The sequence below is a fragment of the Schistocerca gregaria genome, chromosome 3, assembly GCF_023897955.1.
Source record: "Schistocerca gregaria isolate iqSchGreg1 chromosome 3, iqSchGreg1.2, whole genome shotgun sequence".
NCBI lineage: Eukaryota > Metazoa > Arthropoda > Insecta > Orthoptera > Acrididae > Schistocerca > Schistocerca gregaria.
Genome location: NC_064922.1, coordinates 779,337,244 through 779,359,051, shown reverse-complemented (window position 1 = coordinate 779,359,051; position 21,808 = coordinate 779,337,244). Strand labels below are relative to the sequence as shown.

The following is a 21,808-nucleotide window of genomic DNA, read 5'->3' as shown; positions in this document are numbered from 1 at the left end:
CACAGAGAGAGAGAGAGAGAGAGAGAGAGAGAGAGAGAGAGAGAGAGAGAGAGAGAGAGAGAGAGAGAGAGACAGACTTCCGAGTAACAAGTCGCATCCTAGCCAACTGAAAAATGTGACACATACTGTAGGATTTTTTTTACGAGTGTGTACTTGAACACAGCATCTCAGGACGAAAAAACTGGCCAGTCACCTGCAACCTAGTCCAGCATCATCTACGGAGTGTATTGTGCACGTGAAGAGCCGACAGCCGGAATCTTCGTTTGCATCTCACCAGCTGGCACAGGCTAAGCCAAGCTTCCGACCGGACGACTCTCATCACAGCACCAGCCGAGCACCGGCGTCTTTAACTCCTAGCACACTGCGAGTCAACGCTTTGGGAGTTCTAAATGCATTTCCACCCCCGACGCACACTTCAGTTTTTAAAAAATCCAGTTTACCCAATCCAAGGTGAGGTGGTGGTTGTCCATACACTTCAAATTTCTCGCGCGAAATGTATATTCCTTCATTTGATGCGCGTTTTTTCGAAGACCGAATAAATTTGAGTATACACGCATACTCACATCGCTAAAGTATCGTTCTTAGCGTAAAAATCCTGTACAACAATACGGCGTAGACTATGTTTTCTCCAAGTATTCTCTCGTCCGGTAAAAAAACTGTTCAAATCATCTTAATATCTGTCATCACTGGATTGTAATATTAAATACATTTTTTGCTCATGACGGAGTGCTAAGAACATGATCTACCTCTGTCGCTGGATGCCTCTTCACTTTCGAACCCAGTGTCTTGTCACCTTTCACGTCTCAAAGTATTCAAATAGTAGCACAGAGGAGTTTTAAATATCAGGTTTATACTAAGAATCAGTTCATAAATTCGGTAATACAGGTGATTTTATTACAATAGCCTTCTCTCCCTGTGGAGGTGGGAATTTGAAATTTCGTTTAAAGATCTCACCGCAATTAAAAAATGCCTGATTACCATTACAACTCACTAATCATATCCGTGGCACTCCCTCCCTCGCTTCCACTTGCACGGCATCACGTCACTGATGGCTAATTGATTCAATTAATCATGAGAGTCTCTTTGCATGACGAGTAATTTTTTCTTGCAGTCCGATTACAAACGCCAGGTAACCATTACAGACGCTTCTGTGACATCTCTGGGGGTTTCCTACAGGATAGGTAGACACCACCTCCGATACCTAATTAGGCTGGTAAACTTGTCAGACATCTGAGGAGATCCAATATTAATTACATTTTGTCTGTCGGTTGACTTGTCATATCAGTGGATAAAAGCCACAATTCTGGTAAATTGCTCCCGAACTAATCCTGCTGGGACTTGTCAGTGTAGAGTAAGATGTTTCAGCCTCTTCTCCGCCCCCATCTCTGTCATCGCCAATGTGTCGCATGCGAGCAGCTGCCCCACTGACACCAGGTCGCGAACCTCCGTCCACGCATCATCATCATTATCATCGTCATCATCATCAGGGGTATACCATTCCGGCCCGACAAGCCACTTCTCACGTGCCGGACAGCTGTTAAGATTCCAAGCTCGCAAAATTTGTCCTACCCTTCTCAGAAGAACTCGGCGCCTAAATGTTCCTGGGTAAATAACATGATTTTCAACAATATTCTTTCCCTCCTCCCTTCTACAAACCAAATAGTTCTGAGATGTGTTTTCGAAATACCCCTGAAAGTCTCACCTGGTGAACAGTAACAAAGTAACTGTCCCGGGACCACCCCATCCCAAATGTGTATGACCCTGCAGACCCGTGTTTCCCTCGAAGTACAGCCACGTAGAGGCGTTCCTGGATGGATGGTTGGAGAACTCAAGTGGGAATCCTTGGAAGAAAGGCGATATTTTTTTTTTTTTTCAAGGGATGCTACTGAGAAAATTTAGATAACTGACATTTAAAGCCAACTGCAGAAGGATCCTACTGCCGTCAACGTACGTTTCACATAAAGGTAAGATATGAGGAATTAGCACTCATATGAAGGCATATAGACTTTTCCTCCCTCACTATCTGCGAGCGGAACAGGAAAGGAAATGACTCAGTTTTACGGGATACTCTCCACCACGCACCGTATGAAGGCTTGTGAGGTATGCATGTGGATATAGATGTAAATTAAGTCTACCTATTAAGATGTCAGTCCATTTATACACACACAAAACTCACTCCCAATTTTCTCATTGCAGTCACTTCGTGAGACGTAAGTAACAGGCTGTAATATGTTTGCCCACAACACTTAACAAGGAACAGTATATAGCTCACCTCTTTAACTCCCCTTTCGTTAGAGAATCGCTAACACTAGAGACAAATAGTTTCAGGAAAGACTTCCTATTACTTAGCAATATAAGTCTGCTTCTCTTTCTTTTTCAGGAAAGCTTTCCCCGCTGTCTTCAGTCTGCATTATATATACCCTTCACTTACACCATAGTTATTTTGTAGCTCAAATAGTAAAACTCGTCCATTGCTTTTAGTGTCATTTTCTAATCTGGATCAGGGAACGGTCAGTTTTGTCATTGAGGGAACGTGTAGGCAGTGAAAAAATTTTAGGGGGGGCAACCAAAGCCTAAATAAAATAAGAGTATGGGAAAAGAAGGGGAGGGATGCCGCGTCCCTCGTCCGTTAACCCCCAACTCGCCAATTATTGATTCCCGTAAGAGTTCTGACGACATTAGTGAATCCCATTGAACAAACGTCAAGGAGTCCTCGCACTCTTACAGAAGTAAGTATATTTGATTAAAATAAATGGGTTCGAATGGATTTAGATTCAGTATTTATGCAGAGATGGAGAGGCTTGCACTGGATAGAGTAGTGAGGAGAGCTAAACCGTAACAGTCTACGGTATGAAAAACAATATTTCCAAATCTAACTGCCTGAAGTACATTTAATTCTACAGTGCTCTTTTACACATATGTTAATCTTACCGATGTGTATCCTTAAACCTCTTAAGACAGAGTAACTAGCTGTTAGCAAATTAATTATCTCCTCAACTTCAAAGTCGAAATATGTATACTATTATTTAAACTAGTTGTCACTTGGCAGGCAAGTGGCAACGGCCTGCAGGGCTCCCGCCACCAATAAACCAATGGCTGTAGGTTGCCACTTCGCTCTGCTGAGCTGACGAAGGCACTGTTCCAGCCAGTCATCAGCGAGCCGTTCTATACGTGCAGGCGATAGATTTGAGTGACTTGTAGCTTCGCGTGTTTACGATGTGTGATGGAAGCAGTCGCAAGAGAGGGAGGCCGAGGCTGCACACTCCTCGGAAACCTCCAAAAAGTGGCGGACATGGCGTCGTTATGCGCGTGAATACGTGTGTTCCTTAAGAGAGTATTTTGAGAGAGAGAGAGGGATCCAGGAGGGCCTCTCGTTCCTTTGGATAAGGTAGCGGAGCAAACTACAACTGCTCTGGAAGTTAGCGAACGATCAGTAATAAACATCTTCAAGGAGAAATTCACGAAAGAAGGTTCAAGTGAATAAGCTAAATTGGAGACACCTGGGAAAAAGAGGTGACTAGAGAAGAGGGTCACAAAACTTGACTCTCTTTCAGGAAGATGCCATTCATCGTCAAATATACGCATTTTATTCGAGGAAGGAGTATCCAACACTCAAAAAACTACATGCTACTCTCACAGCGGTTGACCTGTTTCATAGTAGTAAATCGTCTTTTTTACGAATCGTGAAAGTGTTAGGATTCCGCTATAAATCCATCTCTGGCAGAAAGTTACTAATGGAACGCCAAGATTTGCAGCCTGGCGATGCCGCTTTCTTAGAGAATTAGTGGGGACAAATTTTGATGATATCGTTTGGCTTGATGAAACGCGATTGAATGCAGGGCACAGTTTAAAAAAATGGACAGACGGTACCATCGGCGGTAGTATGGCAGCTCCGATCGGCAGAGGTAAAAGGATAATTGTAGCACATGCTAGAAATTCAAAAGGTTTCCATTCCAAATTGTCTGGTGCTATTCAGAAATAAGACCTGCGACTACCACGAAGAGATGAACCACAATACTTTTGTGAAGTGGTTTGAAGACTGTGTGCTCCAGAACTTAACAAAAAAACTCTGCCATTGTTATGGATAACGCTTCTTATCACTCAGTAATACAAGATAAAGCACCCACAAAGGCAACGAGGAAAAACATTGTTAGCTGGTTACAGAAACATAAGGTACAGTTCGACAGTAATTTGACAAGGGCAGAATTATTAGAACTTGTATTGAAACACAAGCCAAAGAACCGGATTTACATTGTGGATGAAGTAGCAAAAAATATACAAGCATAAAGTGCTCAGATTGCCTCCTTACCATTGCCATTTCAACGCAATAGAGCTGACTTGGGCTCAGGTTAAACGGCACATTGCTGCAGAAAATAAGAAATTCACATTAACCGAAGTGGAACGCCTTTTGAAAGAGGCAGTTGAAATTGTGACATCGGAAGACTGGCAGAAGGTAGTGCATCACATAAAAGGAGTGATACAGGACGCATGGAACAATGGAGGTATCTTACAACAAAGTGTCGAAGACTTCATTATATCTGTCAATACGAGCAACGACACGGATAGTTCCACTGACTCTGAATTAAACGGTGTTTTCGCATTGTCTGATTAGTGTGTAGTGTACTTACTGACATTAAATACTGTGTTTGTGAATTTATTTCGATTAATTCTTATTCTTGCTGTGAGACTAAGAAATACTGTTTGGCCAGCTCTCGTCATCTCCTTACGGTAAGTTAGACTGAATTTTAATTTTAATTCATTTTGTATATACACCAAGACGTTATTCAATATGTGTAATAGTTTTCGAGATTTGCAATCTAAAGAAGAAAACTTTCCCGGACGCGGAAATTTCTCATATTTGAATAGTTAATGTAACAACGGCCCTAACTAAAATTAAGAAGAGATATTTGATACGCTTATAGGTACCACTGAGACAGGTCCTGTACGTAAATTTCAAAATATTTACATAATATTTATAGGAGACTTTTTAAACATCATACTAGTTTCAGGTTCAGTACTTATAGGGTTGCTTAAAAACGCTCTTTTCAGAAATTTATGTACAGGAAACGTAATGCACTACGAAAACTTTTAAGGATTCTTTGCCGAGCGCATAATTTTGCTAATGAATGGAAAAAATATTTTCCTGTGACACCAATAGTTTTTCAGTAATGACGAGATAAGTTAGAAGCTGTTTGCGAAATCGAGAATTTAAATGGTTTCAAACAAATTACCGTAACTCTTGTCCTAATTAAAATTAAGAATAGGTATTTGACAGATTGAGCGACATTGTAGAGATATACATTACATGTGGGTTTGAAATTTTTTACTTAATTTTTGTAGAAGATACAGGCCTAAAACGATTTTCTATCGCCGGGGGTAGATGCGCTGAAGCGGCTGCCTCCAACCAGTGCTTGACATGACAACGCCGGCAACTTCGCAGTCCAAACGTCAAGTGACAACTAATTTAAATTAGACTGTAGTTGTCCCAATGCCTTTAAACCTAGTGCATTCTCGGACACAACTCTTACTGCGCACCGTGCCTCCCGGCGACGTGCTACAGACTCTGTGGGAGGGTGTATTGCACACAGAAAGGTCCCGCCCCTGTGCTGGGCCGCCAGCGCCTCGGGACGCCTCTTTATGTGGCAATAAAATACGCCCCGACAGAGCTTTTTTATTGGCTTCAGGTGCGACGTCAGCATGAGTGGCCATCCTCGCTGTCGCAGCGATAAAAACCCAACACTGGCAAACAGAAAACAGAGCAGAGTTTACCCTCTCGGTTATCCTATACGAAAGCTTCTAAATGCGGATTATCCAAGAACAACTTCGCGACTAACGACCAGAGAAAACTAGTGTGGCATTAAGGGGTGTCACCAGCTATGTCGCACGTTTCCATCGTCTCTTACATGATGATGAATTAATGGACGTGTCACGTTGCCATACTGACATCAAAACACGAAGGCAAATATACACATAAAAAAGAAAGTTTTGCATCACCTCGGTTCCGAGAGCTCCCGCACTTTTACAGAAAATTAGAATAGAGATCAACATAACCATCATTTCAGCCCTTTTTATTGCTCATGAAAACCTCACATTGCATGTTGTACCAACATACAGCAAGAACTTTTGAGGGTGGTGGTACAGATTGTTGTACACATCAGTGCCTCTAATACCCAGAAGCACGTCCTCTTGCATTGATGAATGTATTCGTCGTGGCATACTATCCTCAAGTCCATCCCCCAGAGTGATTGGTGGGTCACGTCGTCCATAAACAGCCCTTTTCAATCTATGCCAGGCATGTTCGATAGGGTTCATGTCTCTAGAACATGTTGGCCACTCTAGTCGAGCGATGTCTTTATCCTGAAGGAACTCATTCACAAGATGTGCACGACAGGGGGGGGGCGCGAATTGTCGTCCATGAAGACGAAACCTCGCCAATATGCTGTCGATATGGTTCCACTATTAGTCGCAGAATGGTATTCACGTATTGTACTGCTGTTACGGCGCCTTCCATGACCACCAGTGGAGTACATCGGCCCCACATAATGCCACTCCAAAACATCAGGGAACCTCCACATTGCTGCACTCTCTGGACAATGTGTCTAAGGTGTTCAGCGTGACTAGGTTGTCTCAAAACACGCCTCCGAAGATTGTCTGGTTGAAGTCACATGCGACACTTATCGGTGAAGAGAACGCGATGCCAATATTGAGCAGTCCATTCGGCATGTTGTTGGGCCCATCTCTACAACACTGCATGGTGTTGTGGTTGCAAGGATTGACCTCGCCATGAACGTCGGGAGTGAAGTTGCGCATCATGCAGCCTGTTGCGCACAGTTTGAGCCGTAACACGGCGTCCTGTGGCTGCATGAAAAGCATTATTCAACATGGTGGCGTCCCTGTCAGTGTTCCTCCGAGCCATAATCCGTAGGTAGCGGTCATCCACTGCAATAGTAGCCCTTGGGCGGCCTGAGCGAGGCATGTCATCGACAGTTCCTGTCTGTATCTCCTCCATGTCCGAACAACATCGCTTTGGTTCACTCCGATATCACTGGAAAATTTCCTTTGCTGAAAGCCCTTCCTGGCACAAAGTAACAATGCGGACGCCATCGAACCGCGGTATTGACCGTCTAGGCATGGTTAAACTACAGACAAGACGAGACGAGCCGTGTACCTACTTCCTGGTGGAATAATGGCTTAACTGACCCTCTCCGTCTAATAGGCGCTGCTCACACTCTGCTGTTTACATCTTTGGGCCGGTTTAGTGATATCTCTGAACAGTCAAAGGGACTGTGTCTGTGATACAATATGAGCAGTCAACTTCTGTCTTCAGGAGTTCTGGGAATCGGGGTAATGCAAAACTTTTTTGATGTGTATAAAACATTAACAGGAATTCGCTAATATTTTCCTGAAAGGTAAAAGAAATTTTGGCCGTTTTTATAATCATCTTCACACCAACCTCTTGGTTTCGTTGTCATATGCAAATTTCGCATTCTGTACGAAACTGAAAAACCGACAGCGTCAAATCTGGCATCGTGAACCATTTTTCAATGTCGCAAAACTAAGATCGTGTACTCTATGCTGAGACGTTCAGCAGTAATCGCCGACGTGATGGCAAAGTGTCACACTCCGTATGATCTTTATTACGCACTATGTTTTTTCGACATTGACGGGCGTATTGTTACAGATTCTACTTCATTGTTCGCCAATGGCATTCGGCCTTCCACCTTTCAGTCTTTCCACAAGTTCATTCATTATCCTTTTCCTTAAAGATTTGTCTCCATATAATTATTCTGCTGTAGACTTCAAACTGCGTTACTCCTTCCGGCCACGAAAACAGACCAACTGATTACAAAAAACCTCGGTCTTTTAAGGTGCGCAACAGCAAGGGTTGCTGAACGCACTATAGTGAAGATGCATACATGATCACCATCGTCAGTAACAATATATCGTTGTGCGTTTTAACTCTCTAATGACAAGTCGAACAACATGTAAATCTAAGTTTTTATACTAACGTTAGACTAGCCCGATGTGAGACCTTAGTCCTAAGGTTATGATAAACTCTCTTTAGCATCAGTTGTTAAGACACCAGTAATGCCTGTCGACTACAGAAAGGTTCGAAAAACGGCAAAGCCTCGATATTCACGATACGGATTTCTGACAGCGTGCGAAGTTGACCCCAAAACGTCGGAGAGGCAGAGAGAACAAGATGAGGAAGCATGCCTTTCATACGCCGCGCACAGATTACTTGCTCTTACCAAACAAGGCGCAGAAACCTGACCGCAGACTTGTTTACACGGATGCCGCAGTTGCGCAAAACACGCTAAGGTTACTACTATCTTACCAGATCTTATGCTGTGGTGACGTGCAGAATCGAGATCTTTTATATACTCTGAATCGAATACTCACCCAAAATAATTTGACGCGTACAGTCAAGCTGCTAGGGCCACGTATGCTTCCGTCGCACAACCGGCTCTAAACGAACGTTCTTGGAATGTTTATCTTGGCTGTCTACATCCATAGTTTAGCATGTCATTCGCTTTGCTGCCTTCAGAGAAAATAGTTTTCTGTGAATGAAGCAAAGCTACACCCGTTTCTGAAGTTACTTTTTCGAATAACGTTTTACTTTTTCGTAAAAAAAGGAAAGACATGAAGTTTGGAGTGGCTGTTATCTTCGCCTAGCAATCTTCGCTTCGCGATTTTAAGGGAACTATTAGCAACAACAATATTCTTTCACTTATTAGGTATGGTCTTTTACAAATCTAGTGTACTTTCAAACTGTTACGCCAATAATGAAACGAATACACTTAGGGAGTTCAGGAAGTAAGTTACGCAAGAAGAATATCGCAGTGTCTTAAACGAATACAAGCTCTGCTTTCCCTGCAAACACACTTCTGCTGTGGTCCATCACAGAGTGCAACTGAAATGACGCGGCAAATGGAAACGTACTCCTAAGTAAAAATACGCAGGACAGTACGATTCTTGTGGGTAAAACTTCTAAACTGCACGATTCATCGTGAAATTTGAAAGAGGAATAAATGCAATGTCACGTCCAGGCGTAGTGAAATGGTGCACCGATATGGGTGATGCTGAACAATAAGTCCAGATCTTGAAACATGCAATTTCTGTCCTTTTGTGAATCTCAAAGAACATCTGTGGTGGCAGGGGGAGGAGGGAGAGGGGGAGGGAGAGAGGGGGGGAGGGAGAAAGAGAGAGAGAGAGAGAGAGAGAGAGAGAGAGAGAGAGAGAGAGAGAGAGAGAGAGAGAGAGGGGGGGGGGGGTATTAGATCTTTCTCCAACGATGGGGGATTTGCACTCAGTGGTTCTCGAATGGCCCCGTGACCAAGGAAGGGATTTTTATCGTCGAGAACTTGAACGATAGATAGAAAGTTTCGACCGCTGTTTAAAGAGACTCGATGAATATGCTAAAAAGCAGTGTCACGTATGTGTCACTTTGAAGTGTACGGGCAGCATCCAATGATGGTTACTTGGCCTGCAACAATGACGTGTAACTTATTTTTTACGTCCCTACATACATATGAAAACCGAGAACTTTTGCAAGAACAACCAACAACTATTGTCTGTTCTGATCTCGAGTGTTACGGACGTGAACCTAATTAAAAGCGCAGGTGCCTGGTCGTCTGAGATCTTGTCCTCGGACGTGATAATACAATACTTGACGGCAGTTGTCAGGGACACGGACAATATGTTTGACACCGTAACTTCTCCGTTCTCGGACAGTCTAACATAATGATGCCGGGGCGCACTTTGAGGCTTCTGCACCCTGTTGGGGACCTGCGGTATGGACAGCTGTTGCTCTACGTGAGCGCGCTGCCAGCTTTTCCGGCAGAGGAGAGGCGCTTTTTTGCTGCTGCTGCTGCTGCTGCTGCTGCCGCCGCCGCCGCCGCTTTTCACAACCCTCCTACGTGCTCTCTAATCTTGCCATTAAATACCTGGTATTACAACTAACCCCTTTCAGATTTCTCAATGCCCGCTGATTTTCCATTGCTGCGACTGAATAAAACAGATTCCACCCGTCTTTGTCGTTCAGCGTGTTCACGTTGTTTCCGAAGATCAAGGCAAACAATATGGCAAATTAAAGAGCAGTCACTTCCATTACATGACCTGTAACACCGAAAGTTTGGAAAGAATCTTCCACATTCATATAGCGTTGCTTACAAAACATTGGGATCAACAATTATTGTAACACACTGTTGGGTTACACGTCCTGTCTAACTGAAAAAAGTCGCTATTGTCACATTTTCTTTCCAAATACAAATATACTTCGAAGTGAAGAATTGTGAAAACAGAGAAATTATCGGATAAATACTGGTGTATAGTCCGCGTCGAGGGCAATAGAAACTTAACAGGCTGGGGGAGATGTTAGGCCGAGTCCTTGTTTAAGGAAAAACGCTATTAATTGAGAACTTGCGGCAAGCTGAACTCAGGATGGCGAGAGGGGAGTCTGACTCATGATAATCCACAATACGACACCACTATCGTAATTTTAACACATTAACATGAATTAGTGATTTGCTGCCCCCTTATACGCCACAGCCTTGTTTAGGCTGTAGTGTGTGGAGCTTCCTAATCGACTTACGTTCTGTTTTTTTTTTGTTTTTTTTTTTAATGACGCAGCTCACATCATCATTTGCCCCAAAGGATAATTTGCCCTGCTGTTACCTTAGTGACCTTACGTCAGTGTATAAACGACATAAGTACTGCACTATAAATAGAAGTTTGTTTTCCGAATTTTTCTTTCTTATCGACACCTGAAACTTAGTCACAAATAGGGAAGAAACCTGTCAGCTTTTTAGCGCTGTGGAACAAATACGTTGTCTCATCTTCGGCTGCCTGCTTTCTACTGAGATTTTCAATCCACTTATCTTCTTAACCGGATCATAATGTCTAACCGACGTATTACACTGGTTCTGACATTAAGAATAAAACAACCAGAGATCAGCAGTAACTCTGTTCTTATATGCATCATCAGAAATATCCATTACCTTCCGGGCTGAACACTTACGAGTGATTCAGACGACATTCTCAGATATCATTTCATGTCACTGCTTATTCACTGGTTTTACTAACACTGATTTCAATTCATTTCATTTCAGTGACCAGGATTCAACGGATTTTCTTCTGTCAATTTACTTAAGTCAACGTGATTATGAACGAAAGCTCTACTGCCTGTTACAAAGGGGCCTACGCACTCAGCAGTATGTATTTGCTCGATATTTTTATTCAAAACGCCGAAAGGCAAATGTATTGTTAGAAAACATTATTTCTCATAGAAATTAATAGAACTGGATATATAGGTGAGCGTAGATCCGATCGAATCTCACAAATTTTTAAAGTAGTATTTCAAATATTACAAACCATCACGCGAAGGACCAGTAAAAGAAGCGAGGATACTGCCTACTGACGCTTTGTATCGTTTGAGCAGCTACATCCTGGCTCTCGCAAGCTTGATACACAATGTGTAGTCGCGTCTTAAGCAAGCAATAAGATGATTCATTACCAACACGTGCTGAAGGATGTTTTTCGAGCACTCTGCAGCTAGCAAGCTGCGGCCGTTGCTGATCTCTTAACGGCCAAATATTTTCACAATTTATTTAACTACATAAAATGAAGGCCGCCCTCTTGCCCTTGGGGTTGGAAACTACCCCTAAAGCTGGAAGAATCGGCAATGGAAACCACTGTATTAAAGAAACAAACTGTATCCACACAAAGAAATGTTACCTATAATTTTTAAGTCGTCGCAGGCTGCATCATATGTATCAGAAAACCTGAAAAAAATGGTGCTGCGAAGGATTTCAGGGTACCTACACCTACAAATGATACACAAGCAACTGTACGCCACAAGGCGAATGATTCACATTACCAGTACTATCAACTTCTTTTGAAACTCCATTCGGGTGTTGAGCGAGAAATAATTACTATATATATACGCCTCTATGTGCATCATCATTTCTCATTTTCTCAAATTCCTCACAGCATAATTCTCGCAAAGTCTTCTTCGAAGACAGGCTTTCTGATTTTACCTACAGGGTTACGCGAAAACGCCGTCGTCTATTCTTCCCCAAGGATTTCAATTTATGTAGTCCGAGGATTTTTGTTACACTGTATATTGGCTACGCTGATCTGTTAGGATCCTAGCAGCGCACATGTGAATTCGTTCAATGTTACTGGACCAGCATTCTAGGAAAGGACGCACTAGTGACTTATATACAATTTCCTTTACAGAGGTAGCATACTTTTGCAAAACTTTCCGAAAAATTTCAGTCGTTCATTCGCCTTCCAGTATGCTGATTTTAAGAGATATTTCCATTTCGTATTGCGTCTAAACATAAAGGACGATCAAAAAGTTCCCATTTGAGGGATTCACTGCTGTGTACAGTTCGAGGTAAGAAAGTAATGAGACTTATTTTCTTTGCTAGATGTGGCAACCCTGCAGGCTTGTGTAGGCACAATATCTTTGACCTTGCATCGATATGCTGCTTGGACTAGAAGCAGCTCATAGACCAACTGCTCATCTGTGAGTTGTGCTGTAATAAGTTAACAGGTTTGTGTCTCTCGTCACGGAAATGGAAGCACATAATATTGCGCAACGGTATGCCATTTCTTTCCTGAATTGTTGAGCCGTGTTACCACTGGTGATGAAATTTGGTTTTTCATTATGATCCAGAGACAAAACACCAAAGTTCGCAATGGTGCTCTAAGGGATCACTCAGACCAAAACAAGCTGGCATGTCAAAGTCAAAAGGGAATTGTTAATAAAGAGTGGGTGCCTCCTGGACAAACAGTTAACCAATATTAATACAAAGAAATTTTATAAAGGCTTCGTAAAAGATTTCTTCGTGTCTGTGCCAACATTGCTGATAATTGGATTCTGCATCACGATAAAGCGCCATCCCACACTGCTGTATCAGAACAGCAATTTTTTAATCTATCACAGCCACCTTATTTACCAGATATCGCTCCGTGCGACTTTTTTCTATTTCCAAGAGTCAAAATGGCGGTCAAGGGACACCATTTTCAAACACAAGATATCCAAAAAGCTGTAACGAAGGACTTGGAGGATATTACAGAAGATGAGTTCCAGAAATGTTACCATCAATGGCAGAAGCGCCGGAAAAAGTGAGAACTACTTTGAAGGAGACAACACTGAACTTTACTAAAACGGTAAGCAACCTTTTTTTCACATCAGTCTCATTACTTTATTGTCACACCTCGTATGCAACATAGTGCGACTCTAATGCGGGTGTATAAAAACCGTTATGTAGGCACAGGATTAGTGGCGCATTCGTGTCTTTCAGACGTGCATGCGGTAGAATCCGCGCAGGGTAAGGCGACCGATGTGCGGTGGCGATTCACTTGTTTGGAAGGGAAGGGAAGGGAAGGGAAGGGCGACATTGTCTGCGAGCTGTAAGACACTGTAAATCGACAGAGTTTCGGCAAAAGAAGCAAATTTTAACATGGCCACAAGAGAAATGTGTAGGTTTAACTCAAAATTCGCCACTCGTCACACTTTTGTAAAAGTAACAAATAGTTAATACGCCAGGCGAAAACAAATCGCTGCATTTTCGGCGGAATTCTTTTTAGATTCTAACCAAAGCAGAGGTGACAGATCTTTTCGAATGGTCACTAGACATGTCTGGGATTGGATGGGATCCGCTTAATATGTACAAAAAATATGAATGTAGGATTCAGTTAAGAACCCACTTCTCCTCCATCGCTCGATATTTCCCCTACAGCGCCTGCCCGCAGACCCCACCACTACCGTTCTCCGCACACGTGCCCTGCCTTCTGCATCTACTAGCCACGGTATCCTGCTTGGAGCTTTCTTTCTACATGCGGGAACGTGAACTATAGCGAGGTTATTACCAAATGTGTTCAAATAGAGCCATCGTGCTGTCATTCGTTTCTTGTCTGTCGAAGGACGAACGCCGATAGACTTCTATCGGAGAATGAAGAATGTGTGCGAGGCAGCATATTTGTCGAAAATGATCATTGGAATGGTGCGCCAGGGGTACTGCTGTTTCATGATAACGTCCCCATATTCATTCGTGGCTGACAATCTGTTACAGTCCCCTCTTCGAAGGCCCAAAGGCCCAAGAGATGTCTACCGGCCGCCGTGAGCCAAAGAAGAGCAGCACGTTTCGTCACAGACTGATTTACAGTGTACGAAAAGTCACAGAGAAAATCAGCCTACTATAGTGCCAAAGGCTCCAAGAGAGCGGGTCTGCATCACGGTATGGTTCCCAGTTAAAATTCCGAGAGCATACGTTCCTAAAGAGTCAACATATTGCTTTTACCTACGTGTATCTCGCGAAAAAAAACAAAACATGTAGATAAAGTTAGTGTGCTGTTGACACTCTGCTGTTGTTATTTTTGAACAGTGTGTTTGAATTTGAGTCATGTCTTATGCAAAAATAATTGACAGTGACAGCGAAAAAGTAAAATACAAAATGTGTAAACTGAAGTTTTCCTAAGACCAAGAATGATAATTTGTATCCTTTTTTTTTTTTTTTTGAAGAAAAGTTGATACAAATGTGCATAAAGCTTTTTGCAACGTGTGTATAAAATCATTTATGATATCACATGGAGGTGTGAATGATGATAATCGGCATGTTGGAGTCCCTGAACACCATCGGGGTGAAAGCTCGAAGGAGTACGCAGAGTTTCCCACAGTTTTTGAAATGCGATGTATTGACGACAGACGAGGAAAACATGGTAGTTGCAGAGTTGACAAAAGTTTACCATGGCGCAAAACATAACATGTCGTTTAATTCTACCGACTACGGTTCAACGTTATGCCCCGTGATATTTAATGATTCCCAAATTGGATCAAAAATATCCCTCGATAGAACTAATGCGTCCTCTTTAATACACAGTGCTCTGGCTCTAATATCAATCGAAGGTATCGTGTTTTACTGCACTTGACAAATGCGTCAAATCAAAGACATAATATTGTTTCCAATAATTGTCAGATTTTGCTCTCCAGAGAATGTAATCGGCACTTGCCTGCTTGATTTTTATGAGGACTCGGATGAAAAAAATAATCGAAGTTATAATAATATAAAGAATAAATTCAAAGCGCTGAATTTAGATTCCACAAATGTATCTGCTTAATTAGTCGACAACGCCAATATTAATATTGGCGAAAATAATTCAGTTTACAAACTACTTTCTCATTATCAGCAGGAGGCAATACCTCGAATCTATAAATGAGAACAGGTGGTCATCACTTTCCCCTTGGTCGCTTTTGTCGCACGACTTCCACGTGCATATTGCTCTTTACTGATAGCTCATCTACACGCTGAAAGGGCCTTTTACTTCTGTTCCTGCTAAAATTACACGAATAAATGAATAAACGACTTCATCGTTTCGAGTTCATTAAAGACGAGATAGGAAATCGACAGTAGTAAACATTTTTGCATTGAGCCCTGCGGGTGATGCGGATTGATATGTACTCCATAGATAATAACAATGAACGTTATAATGTGGAACGTATAAACTGAAAGACTCCATGCTTTCAATTTTCTGGTCTGCGATTGACTACTGGTTTGTAGCTACGAGTTCGCCTGTGCTCTAGACGCACGTTTACTCCCGCGGGTAGATACTCTTAAGAGTTTTCTAGCTGTGTGTATGAATCCTTTCTCAGTCATATTAAGAATAGAAATTTTGTGAATCTCTTATTTTCAATGTCAAATGAATTTTTGATAACTTATTTTATCTGAGAATATATGTACTGTGAGACTGTAAGCTAAAAATCCCATCCACTTAAGCAAATGACTACAAAATATACATGTATAAACCTCACAAATAATTCTTATCGCTTTCTTTTGTATGATACCTTTGGACTAAGAGGAGCTATCCCAAATGTTATTCCGCAGGGGATTAAGGAATGCAAATATGCAAAATACATTACTAATTTTAACGTCACTTAATTTGGCAATTATTCTTGTGGGAAAAAATCAGGCTGAAGTCAAAATTTATTGAATCTCCTATTGATTTAGCCCATTTCAATGTTTTACCATCGTGCCCGGTAAGGAAGCACTAAAGGGTGCGAAACTGGATGGCCTGCCTATTCAAAATTTAGAATCAAGCCCATTTATTCGAAAATAATTTTACAATTTTTACAAGAACTTCATTCACTTTAATTCTTCTTTATTCGGCTTCACAGGAATACTTGGGAAACAGGACCAATTCCGTACTCTGATTAAAATAATAGACCACTGACAAACTTAGAAAACTCGGCGGAACGCTCCTTGTAATTTTCACCTATAAAGTTATATTTCTAGTTACTTGAAATCCCATTGTAAGTCCGTCGTCTTAAATTAAAGCTAAATCAACTGCGCATATTCCATATAAAAGCGGAAATTTTAATCACACCCCCGAAACAGTATGTTGCTCTGTTCGTTAATACGCGATCATACCTTCATGTAAAACTTGTGCTTATTCCAGAATTCTGTAGAACAGACTCAAGGGAGCAACCAATTTTCTTGTCAGGATCCTGCAACGCCACCCTCTTCAAATCAGGCCCATTAGCGAACTTCGCAGCCCGCCATGTTCCCGTGCTGAATATTAACTACGATGCTTGAGTTCCCGTCTTTTAGACGACCCAACCCTTACGACTGCCTATGACCAAGCTGTGTCTCCGTTTTGACGTGGGTTATAAACAAGATTGCAGTATATAACGTGACAAAGCTTAAAAATATATAAAAACCTTCACAAGAACTAAGGAAGGAAACAAAAGAATGTTGGAAGTACGTAATAAGCGATAAAGCTAGAAATTTTCTTAGATTATCCAAGTCAGTAAAAGAACTCTTCCCACTTGTCTAGCAGTTAATTAAAAGATTACGAAGTCAGCTTGTCAGAATTTAAAGCAATAAGACATTTAAGCCGAAACAGCGCAAAATCAAACTTATCTTCGTAAAGGACTCACCCTAAATTTGTATTGATACTTTTCAAGCTTCGTACTAAATAATGGATAACGGCCTAATATGTTTCCCTCTAACTGCTATGGTGCTTTCCAAGCAGATCCAAACAACTGAGAAAGGAAATCTGATTTTTGTTTACCATTCCGTCGATCTGGAAGTAACTGCAGAGGAAACACAATCTCAGCTGCAAAATAATGAGGAAGAAAGATGGCGGTTGTGTAAATGAAGGAAACAATCTGACATTTCCTCTAAGTTACTGACGGAAACAATCTAAAATTCGATTCTGGAAGGCTGTACGGAATTCTAAATTCCACTCCTCTAGAAAATTAATCCAGCGCCTTATCCACTGACACGCCTCGCTCTAGGTCAATAAATTGTGACCAACGAGGTAGATCATCACTCACGAGGGGCACGGCTCAAAGCCCTGTCCGGACATACATATTCTGATTTTCCGAGATTTCTCTAATGGTGAGTGTCAGAGTGGCTCCTTTGGAAAAGGCACAGAAAATTTCATTCCCCGCCTTTGCCCTATACGAGCTTAAGTTCCAACTCTAATGACCTCGTCGTCGACAGGGCTCCATATTTTAATTTTCTCCTTCTCCTCCTCCGGTTTCTAAATTGTGTAAATTATACGAGCGCATTAGGATGAACTATGGCTCCACTTCCAATAAATATTCGATCAAGCTCGAGTGTCTACATAGCAGAATATTAAAGATGACAGATTTCATTTCGTAAATTTTTAAGAAACAGCACCCACTGCACTATAGGTAAAAAACGAAACATAACTCCGTAAATACGCAAATGCTGGTTAAAGTGTTCCGCTACCGGAATGGCAATGCGTGAAGGCTTCAGTAACAATCACAAAATATAGGAGGCAGTCAAACGGAAACGAGACAGAAAAAAGTAAGTGAATTTTTTATTACATCAAAAGTAATTGCCACAACCATAAATAAATTTATCCCACTGTGAGACAATGTAAAAAATGTTTGCGGTTGTCATGGAACCATGATCGTAACCAGCCGTGCACCTCTTCGTCCGAGGGACGTCGACACTCATGATTGTCTTTCTTCAGGGCTTCAAATATATGGAAATCGCATGGGGAGAGATCGGGACAGTATGGAGGATGTGTAAGGGATTCCAGCAAAATTTCTGCAGCGTAGTCTAAACAACCTCGGCAAAATGTGGACCTGCCCACATCCTCCATACAGTCCCTGAGACATCACCATGCGATTCCCATATTTTCGGAGCCGTTTGGTGCACGGTTAAGATGCAATCATGGTTCTGTAGGCAACCTCTAACATTTTTAATGAAAGCATTGACCTCCTTATATCCCACACGGGGACTGGTACATCTATTAACCGTTATGACAATTACTTTTGAAATAATAGGTAGTTTATTTTTTCCCCATCCCTATCTTTTTCATTTGACTGCCCATTGTACTATTATCACAGTGTCTGACTCAAATCTCAGAGTAATTTCAGTCATTTGTTATCAGAGTAATTTCAGTCATTTCTTAATATTCTCAGCAGCACACAAATAAGAAAATGGATATGGCAGAAATAAAAATAGAAAACAGAGAAAAACTGAAATATTCATTTCCGGGTTCAAATGTTCCTGCACAAAGGAAACTCAAAGAATGTCATCATCATTCAAAATACGTATCGCTGGTAATATGAATGACCTAGTACTCAATACAAGTGATGTTCGAAAGCAGCTAAAGACGTTGAAATTCAGTAAGGTCTCAGGGCGTGCTGGAGTCCATGTCAATTAGTTACACACAGTACTATAATTTAGTACACATTCGGTGAGCACAGAATTGCCCAGTGCTGAGAAATTGGGTCACACCCATCTAAAAAAAAAAAGGGTAACTACCGTCCTATATTATTACTATTTTTACAAGAATCCCAAAAAATATCCCGAACTTAAAAAGTTATAACCTACCTCCGACATAACAACCTCCGCCACGAGTATCATCACAGGTTCCGAAAACATGGATTATGCGAAATCGATACAAATCACCACGGTCTCTTCAAACATGTTATATTTAGTGTCATGGATGTAGGAAACTTCAGTTGAATCAGTGTTCCTGGAATTTTGAGAAGTCTGAGTCAGTGCTACGTACAAGCCTTTTGAAGTAAACACGTTCATTAGGATATCTAACCAGGTTTGCGACTGAATCGAAAATATCCCCACAGGACACATCAATCTTTTCAGATCTGTTGTGCCTCAGAAGGCTGTTCTTGGACCATTACTGTTTTGAGTTATAAATTAATGACTGTGATGTCCCTTACTCCGAGAAGCGTAGGGGACTATGCCGGAGTCCCGCACCGCCGACTAGGTAAGGTCCTCGCGGAGGTGGTTTGCCATTGCCTTCCTCCGACCGTAATGGGGATGAATGGTGATTATGAAGACGACACAACAACACCCAGTCCTCTCGGGGCAGGTGAAAATCCCTGACCCCGCCAGCAATACAACCCGGGATCCCGTGCTCGGGAAGCAAGAACGCTACCGCGAAAAAAACAAACTAGTAAGGAAGATGAGTGACTTAGTGGACATTATTAGACGCAATCTCAGGCTTCTTGCAGATGGTGCAGTTAGCTCTGAGGAAACTGTAACCAGTAAAAACTGCAGTTTTATTCAGTTACATCTCTGCTTAGTACGAAGACTGGCAATAAGCGCTTAATCAACAGAAACACGAAGTTGGGAACCATGAAACGCAAAAGCGAAACGTCCTTCACTATTACGTTTAATGACTCACAAGTAGAGTCAGTCAAGCGATATTAATATTTGTGACTAACAATGCGTAGATATGAAAAGGAAACGGCTCTGTGGCAAGTAAATAAGTACCCTCTGTCGCACAATGTAGATAAAGATGTAATTTTTGTTTTTAGAATACGGACACTGCTGATGTACAATTAGTGCCATTAATTCTAAAACAGCATTAGTCCACCTGTTGGCACTATACGTGTCACTGGTATCGATGAACTCGTGTTCATCACACGCGAGACAAATCAGTGTCCCTCAGAATAATACAAAATTCTTATGTTACGGGTACATTACAAAGGCAATGATATTCACAACAGCACAGGTCCATGAACCAACGCCACTCGGTGTTTTAAAGATAATCCGGGGAAGTGCTGATAATAGGAGCGTTGTTGATTTTGAGCAATAAGTAAGGATTGTCAAACCATCTTCTCCAGTTTGAAAGAACGTGTTTCTTTGACACATAATAAAGAGAAGGTACGACATATAAAATCACTGAGTATTGTTCTTATAAAATTGTGCGGCTGAGCAGTGCAGCTAGTGGTCTGGCCACCGAATCATTTCAGTTCCGATAAATTGATTGGCAATCATCGGTTGCTTGAATGTGCCTATGAAGGTGAAATACCAAGAAATGCTCTTCATCATGTAAACGACGTTGGGAAGTATGTAGCAGCCTCTGATTCCCATCATAGCCGATAGTTTGAAGAACTGATGAAACACGGAACGCTAAAGGAGAAACATGGTGATTCAAAAAGTGAAATCAGCGATTCAGAGTTTAAAGTGTGAATGTATTATTCACACTACTGTAAACAGATTTAAGTCGTAATAAATGCCGTTTCTGTCTTGCTAATTTATTTTGGGTTCTCTTCTTGTCAAGCTGCTCAACCTGGAATTCTATTATTTCTAAAACAGCTGAAAACCATGATATTTAACATTTTTTCACACTCGAGCCATCCACTGGTATGAAACTAGCTCAACACAAAATATTGTAATAAACCAAATAATTACGAGATAAAAAAGCAACTCTCTCAGGGGTAAGGTTGGTGGACTTCCGATGTTATCCTTACTCTCTGAATCATGTAGTCTAATGTACCTGACTTGGGTGCCCTGAATTGAGTTTTTTTACTTAATGTATAGTCGTTGAAGAAATAATGCCACATAACACATTTGACGTAGATTTGCAGCGTAAATGCTAAAGCGCACGAAGCCGCATTAATATATATATATATATATATATATATATATATATATATATATATATATATATATATATACACGTATCTTTCCTTACTGGAAAGCTGTTCTTGAGTAAAGTCCTCAGCTGATGGGAATGGACAGTGTTTCACCAAGAGCCACTGCACCCATCGTCAATCCCTCTGCTGCTCTTTCTACATTTCGCTACAGCCTTTGGTACTGGAATCTCCCTACGGGCAACGGCATCGTCCACCAACAGCCAAACGAAGCCTCCGACAGTCCTGTCGTGCGATATTTCAAATCTTTACGTGGAATTAGCATTTCTTTGTATTTGACTTGCTCTGTATTATCTCAATCTCATTTTTATTGAAATGAATTGAAAAATCGCCACTTCCGTAGTAACAGCATCCGCGTAGAGTCAAGTATTGCCAACTGATCGAGATGCGGGAAATCGTAGAAGTCAGTTACACAGTATTGTTTCTGCAACAACGATACGTAAATAAAACACTGCTGTGAATAGCGCTTTTATCGAATGTTGACAATTTGCTGTCAAGCTCCTACATTATTACTGCATACCTTAGCAACGCCAACCACAGAAAACTGACATATCTTGCAGCACGACAGCACTGTCAAAGCATGCGCGTGGAACTGTCAAAGTCGAGTGGAAGTTTTTCATTTCTTTCACCGCGATGATGATGATGAGTTGGGTTGAGGGGGCGCTCAACATCACGGTCATCAGCGCCCTGACGAAAAATAGACAGGAAATCTCATGGGTGGGGACGAAGTCTGTCCCCACATGCAGAGAGCAGTTTATAAGTACCAAAGTGTGCTGCCCTTCGCCACCAGTTTAGGGATGGAGCCTGATAGTTCACAAAATTTCACCACTCTGTTAACACTGGTATTGGTATCTC

The 21,808-nt window shown here is 41.7% G+C and overlaps 1 protein-coding gene across 4 annotated transcripts in view; it reads right to left on the bottom strand.

The window, feature by feature from the left end:
- LOC126354176 (bestrophin-2-like) overlaps positions 1-21,808 on the bottom strand; it is a 441,938-nt gene that overhangs the window by 224,525 nt on the left and 195,605 nt on the right. The gene's annotated exons all lie outside the window — the stretch shown is intronic.